Raw genomic sequence first — 7,334 nt, forward strand, 5'->3', positions numbered from 1 at the left:
ACAAATTTATCGTACTTTTGAAGTTATGTGTAAATGTAATGTTATTTACAGTAATTGAAAATATTAATCTCGGTCCAAAAATGGAATTAAATCGCGAACATTTTCGCGCGATTATTTTTACCATGTTTGAAGCAAATGGGTGCCTGTTTTCTGTCGCAACAATGCTACTAGTACAAAAAAAATAAATTCTGAGTGGTACGCAACACCTCTTTCGCAATGTGACTTCTCACACATTGACTGAAACAAATGCGTTTTGGAGCTCTTAAAACTTCGATTTAAGAGTAGGACATCGTAAAGTCCTGACTCGAGACCTAATGATGTCTTTTTAATCCCATACGAAAAAAGAAACTAAGAGGTCGACAAGCTCATGGATAAAATTATGTCCGACTTTTGTGCTTGAAATAGGCCTCTTTATGATCCAAAATTTCCTAAACTATTCAAGCCCTCTGATATCGAATATGTGGATCAAAGTTCAAATTACTTTTTATCTAAAATATTTGTAAATTTGGGAAATATATTATAGAAATTCGGATAGAATATTTTTGTAATAATAATGGGTTTAATTGGTTCAATAATTTTTTTAGCTCTCTTATACCTAATAGAAATATTTTCGAACGTCTAGCTGATTTTCTACGCCATATATCCGCAAAAATCGAAAAAAACTTGCCCGAGACCTTTGTACCCAAAGGTATTTTCTTAGCGTTGATCTAGACACGTTGCAAGAGTATGAAATGTTCAGTTACTCCCGAACTTAGCCTTTCTTACTTGTTTTTATTATATTTGTTCCTTACTAATTCCTACTTCTCTTAATTGAAATCCTGTTTCATCATTTGCTAGTCTCAATCCATTCTATTAGAAAATCTTCTTTTCCATTTTTTAGCTGCTTATTTATTTGCTGACTTTATCAGCTTAATTGCTGCGCTGTCAAATCTAGCCTCCAGCACAACGGTCGATTTATACAAATGGCAATGCAGTAGAAATCGAGACGAAATAAATTAGAATGTCAAGATTGAAATACATAATTGAAATAAATAGTATCTGCAGATAGCCACCGCTGCCGTTATTGTACTAACTTAGCAAATCTGATTGATAATGAAGGTTTTAGGGGTTTTTAATTCTCACATGCCACGTAACTGAGCGACAAAAACTAAAATGAAGCCAAATCCAAAAAAATTAAGGACTTAGCAAGAAAATAAACCCATAAATTTGGTCCTCAACGTAATGCGTGTTTATTCTTTTGGCGTTATCGGCATTTGATGGACCACACTTATTTATCCTGAACATTATTTCTGTACAATTATTACAACGCTTGAATTCTGTGTGTCAGGACGTCACAAATATGTGAGGTGCAAGCGATTGCCGATTTATTTGCAGCTTTATTTCTATTTTCTAAGCAAAGAAAGTGAAAGCCTTGTGATATTAAAATTGTCTAAACAACTGTCAGCTGAAAAGCGCAAATACAGAACACCAAAGAAAAACAGAGAAAGAATACTATACTATATTAGCCATTAGTTTATGAGAGTCCAATTTTGTTAGATACATTGAATTTATGTTAAATTGCCACCGTTGCTGTTAGCAGTCGCATAGTAACCGCTTGGAAACCGTATATAAACGTGCTTTATGCATTAGGTCCTCAATTTTGGAGTGCGGTAATTTTATGTTTAAAATATATGAAATCGGCTAACACGCTCTCCCAACCCACATATCTTTAAATAAAAATTGTGTCTTATTTACGAAAAAGACTTTAGAGACATATTCCTCAGAATTGAACACTCTGCAAAAGAAAAATCTTTTTACATACCATCTATGAAAATTCTGTAAACTTAAAAAGCCGAATATCTCGAGAAGTATTAAGGATAGCGATTTTGACCTCGGACCTTTTTTATAGCAAATAATATTTAATACAATATGTGCTAAAGTCAAAGAGATGCCAGAAAATGAGCTATAGAAATTTAAAGATAAAAAACCACGATTGCCTCGTATTTTCAATGGAAAATTTGTACATGCCTTGGTCTAGTCCTTAATGTTAATATTAAGGCTCAAATTTTCAAGGAATTTTTTTAGGGTATATCCAAGGAAGTTTCATGATGGGATAGAAAAAATTGAATAGTTCAAAAAAAAAAAACACCCTACTATACATACATAAATGTTCACGGCTCATTCGTCTGTCTTTATGTATTTCTTAATTTATTTTTTAAAATCTATGTCGTCCCTTTCAAAGTAATTCTCTTTAACCCCAATAAACTTGTGTTAACGGTTTCCCCTAAGCGGTCCTTTAAGTTTCCTGAATAGCCGAAATTAAATTCTATTCCTTGTTGACAGTTTGGAATTCGGAATGCAATAGACCTCGATAATCGAAAAAAAACTAAAAATATAACATTGATTTTTGACTAGCTAGGACTTGGTTTTTTCGGCTTAGGCTCACCTTTGCCACTATATTCGTCCGATTGATCATCTGTTTCCGGGTCGTAAGTATAAATCCAAGACTCATGGCAAGTACTCATACGTATCGTGATATCCTGGTAGTCGGAAAGAATTATTTCATAGGTGTTAGTGCGACGCTCTTTTTCAAAAAAACATTTAATGATTTTAGAACCAATTTGTATCAATCAAAAACACTTGCTCGCGGCAAGCAATTATCACCGAAAGCCGTTTGCATTATTTTGAATGTTTCGTCACCATAAATTTCTTTGGTGAATCATTTCACTCATCGTAAATATCGCCGAATGTATTTTATGTACTTCAGAAAGACAAGCGTATACTAAACACTAATGATTAGTTTGATGTGACATTTGGCACATACATATATCAACATAGACAAAAAATTGCGATGGATTAGTTTTCGACTTGCATTTTCAGTTTCTGATAAAGATTCTCCGCGTTTTTGATACCCTCGCCTGGGATCTATTTCTAGAAAGTTGAGATCTAAATCTTTTGGACATTTTAACCTGAAAAAAATTAAACTGTACTAAATTATTTGCTTAAAATGTATAAAAATGTAATTGAAAAATTATAAGAACTACTTGAGTCGCAAAGCTGTTTGGATAGTTAAAAGTTACAATATATTATTTACTGAAAAATTAAAAAATGGATTGTTGGCACATGTGTAAATATTTTTTGACGAAACTAGTACCCTCAAATAGATCAATGAATATTCTGGAAAAATTATTGAAATCAGTAATCCCATAAAATGATAATAATTATAAATGATACATATTTGTATTAAAAATTCAGTAGTTCGAATAGATAATACTAACCTACACTTTTTTCATGCTCTTCACCCTTTTAAGAAGTTCAAGAGTTCGAACCTGCTCGGCGGTCATTCTGAAAATGATGTATCCAGATATAAAATGCCCACATAAAGAATTTTCCAACTGCAATAGCAATCGATTTGACAGTTAGTATGCTATAAACTTTTGCCTGGGCTGCTAAAAGCGCGATAAATCAATGACTAAATACGCCAGAGACATAGACTCCCACCGAGATGGTATGAGAGAGTTTTACGGGAGGCAGTATGAAATTTGGACAATGAACGTGGCACCGCCTTCTTTTGGTGAAATCTCATATCTCTACCGACCACTTTAGACAAAATTTAGTACGCGCTATTCTTCTAAGATTCTTATGTCACATTGTGAAAATAGACCACGACTACTTCCCATATAGCACAATTTTAAATTCCACTTGATTCGTCCACATAAATCAAGAAGCAATTAATATAACGGGATTCAATTTTGCACGGATAATGTCTTCAGTGTTTGCGACCTTATGACCAAAAATTGTTTAAGTCCAATAAAACTCTTCAAGCATCTAGGTACCGAACACTTAGATCCCAATACCTATAGTTGACTTTTGATCGAAAATGGTATGTGTGTATTAGGGTGATTCAAAAACAAATTTTTTTTTTTCGATTGGTACTCGAGAAAATAGGTTTCTAGACACCTCTAAGAAAGCCTCTCTAAAAACCTATGAGTTTCATCATTCATAATGATTTTTTTCATTGAGTTATAAAATCCATAAGAAATAAAAAATTTTCCCAAAAATAATCAAACTTTAACTATTAATATCTTTTAAACGGTTGGGTTTACGAAAAAATCATACGAGACCTTTCTTTAGGGCATTCAATTTCCTACAAAATCTAAGGAGCAAGATATTTTTATAAGAAGTTGGAAGCGAGATATAAATTTTTCTATCTGTTAATAAGAAAAAATAGAAAATTGTATGTAGGAGGACCTTCCCGTTACAATTAAAAATTTATATTTGGAGAGGCTTCGAAAAAAAAAAAATTGCTGAATCACCCTAGTGTGTATGTCAAACATGGGTTGAATCGGACCAATACTTCCCTTAGCCCCCATATTTTTAATATAAATATATTCGAACTTCCAGGTGACTTTATGCTGCATATATCGGCCAATAATTGAGTTATGAAATAAGAGAACAGTGTATCTTTGTGCCTAAAATAGATAAATTTGAGCGAAAACTTGGCCCAGCCCCTATATAACTAATATCAGGATTTTCGAACATCCGGCTGATTTTACTCTATATGATTGGCTTTACATCTTAAGTATTTCCCTGGCTTTGATTCCTGCACGTTGTAAGAGTATAAAATCTTCGGCTGCACTCAAACTTAGCTCTTCCTTACTAGTTTTGTTTAACATTTTTTGAAATCTTGTAGAATTTCTAATAGAATTTTTGTGTAAATGGCGTAAAAATAATACTTCATTTATACATATTGTACATCAGAACATTTCCAATTATATCAGCGTGCAGTCACACATCCAATATAATAGAAAATATCAATATACTCGTATATGTTTCATTTCAAGCATTCATGAACAATGCAAACAAATAGCAACGCAGTGCTAGGCATCCGCCTAGCGAATGCAGTAACCTTGACCCGCCCATTGATCGAAAAAGCAGAAAGGAATCAGTACTACAAACTATGCCGCAATCCCCAAAGCCACACCTGGGTGGGCTGCTAGCCGCTTCGTGGTTAATTCTCAAATATGCCACAGTCATCCACGGACGCCTATGACTCTAATACTGATATATGTAAATCAACATAAAGATATTGAGCAACTTTCAGTTTCTTGTAGAAAAGAAATTACCTGGATCAAACGGCGATAGCGTAGATGAAAATTGGGGCAACATCAATTAAGAACGCCAAGTAGCTGACAATAAAAGAAGCGAATGGCAAAAGGGATCTAGCCAAGTGGCCAACAATACATTAGACCGCCTCAGACCGAGATAAGCGTGCCAGCGTTTTCGCTTACTTCACGTTCGGCATTAGGATCACGCTTTACGTACTCCTAGCCATGCTCACAATCTATTGTGACGCATCGCTTTTATCTTTGCCACCATCGGTTAACGCCATACTAGCAGCCTTTGCACGGCATCATGTTCGCCAAGCATGAGACAACCATGGCAGAGCTACCACAATTGCTGATGCCATCACGAATCACTTACCTCAGCAGTGCATTGATGCTGTTGCTAACCCACAACCGTTTTAGTAGCAGGCGGTCTGCTAGAAGAAGGCCACAGCCGGGGATAACATTGCCATAAATGGGTGTACTAGCCCAGACAGCAACAGCGATGATAGCGCCGGTCTGTCCAGAGTGGCAGCAGCAACAGTGGTGGTCTTAAGGTGACGCACCCCTTAAAGATTAGTAGCATCCGTTATTGGCCAGTGCAAAAGCAACAACAACAACAACCTACAGCTACAGCGCATACGTGCCATGCAGATGAAGGAATTCTTTGTGGCGCTCAAGCATTGGACGCTGCTGTCCGCAGAAGTACTGCCGAGCGAAGCTTCCTCACAGGTGAGAAGCAAAAAATCAAAATGAATGCAAGATAGAAGGACAGAATTAACAATTTAGGCTTGCAAATCACACAATAATATTTCAAGGTAGAAATGAAAGTGTTTCGCGAAGAAGGAATCCCATTTCCTTGTTTTTGTAGCTCCATATACGAGTATTTGCTATTTTCTTAAAGCTTTCGGGACTAATTTACACGTGGAATTTGCCATGCTACTTGACTTTTCCTGAGCTGCGGGTGTTTATAGTTTTAGACGTCGAACTGAAAGAAATTAGTAATGAGACTATAATAGAGGGTACCTAAAAGCAGTGGTTCTCCTCAATTGTTTAGTTCCTGAAAGGAGTGGTTCTCCTCAATTGTTTAGTTCAGAAATCCTTATTCTACAAAGCACTTTGCGACTTTGATACATCTCTGGAATGCGAGTTAAACCGGAAATAATATACCGAAGTTTGCGAATTTTTGGCTCGTTCCTGCTCCGATGAGCTTGTACATATGTGAACGTTTTCCACCGAAAGCGAAATGAAATTTCACGTTTCATACATAAAACACATTTAACTTTATACAAACTATACGCGGTACCTAACATCCAGTTAATCAACTTATTACTATGTAAGCCTTTATGCCTGTCAATAATAACGTGGTTTTATTTATGGAACACTCGCATTCGATATTGTACTCTTGTAAGGCTCTTTGATTTCCCTTTGCTTTTTAGTGTGAGCTGTACCGCAATTGATTACGTTTAAATCAGCGATATTAATCAAGGTGAAATTACTAATTTAAAGATGTAATGAATCGTTTTTAAACAATCGAAATTAATGTCTTACTGCTGTCCACACGTAACACCCCTGATATTGTCCTTATAAATTCACTTTATTTTATTGCATCTTCTCTGATGGAAGGAGCCGCTACTTACTCTGTATTCTACAGAGTGCATATGAGTACATTTATGTAGCATTTTTCTTCACGTCTTCTTCGTATTCTTCTTTACTGGTGTAGACACCGCTTACGCGATTATAGCCGAGTTAACAACAGCGCGCCAGTCGTTTCTTCTTTTCGCAAGGTGGAGCCAATTGCAATTCAAACCGAAGCCATGTCCTTCTCCACTTGGTCTTTCCACCGAAGTGGAGGTCTTCCTCTTCCTCTGCTTCCCCCAGCGGGTACTGCGTCGAATACTTTCAAAGCTGGAGTGTTTTCGTCAATTCGGACAACATGACCTAGCCGGCGTAGCCGCTGTCTTTTAATTCGCTGAACTGTCAATGTCGTCATACAGCTCATCGTTCCATCGAATGCGATATTCGCCGTGGCCAACGCGCAAAGGACCATAAATCTTTCGCAGAACTTTTCACTGATACACTGATAAGGTCCAATCGTTCACAGTGCGCTTTAATCTTTCACACAATACGCTCGATAGAAACTTATACGCGATGTTGAGGAGGCTTATTCCACGGTAGTTGGCGCAGATGCTCCCTTGTTATGGATCACACTTAAACCGCCGTGTTTGAATAGCTCAGCCGGCAATCCAT

The sequence above is a fragment of the Bactrocera dorsalis genome, chromosome 2 (assembly GCF_023373825.1).
Source record: "Bactrocera dorsalis isolate Fly_Bdor chromosome 2, ASM2337382v1, whole genome shotgun sequence".
Taxonomy (NCBI): Eukaryota; Metazoa; Arthropoda; class Insecta; order Diptera; family Tephritidae; genus Bactrocera; species Bactrocera dorsalis.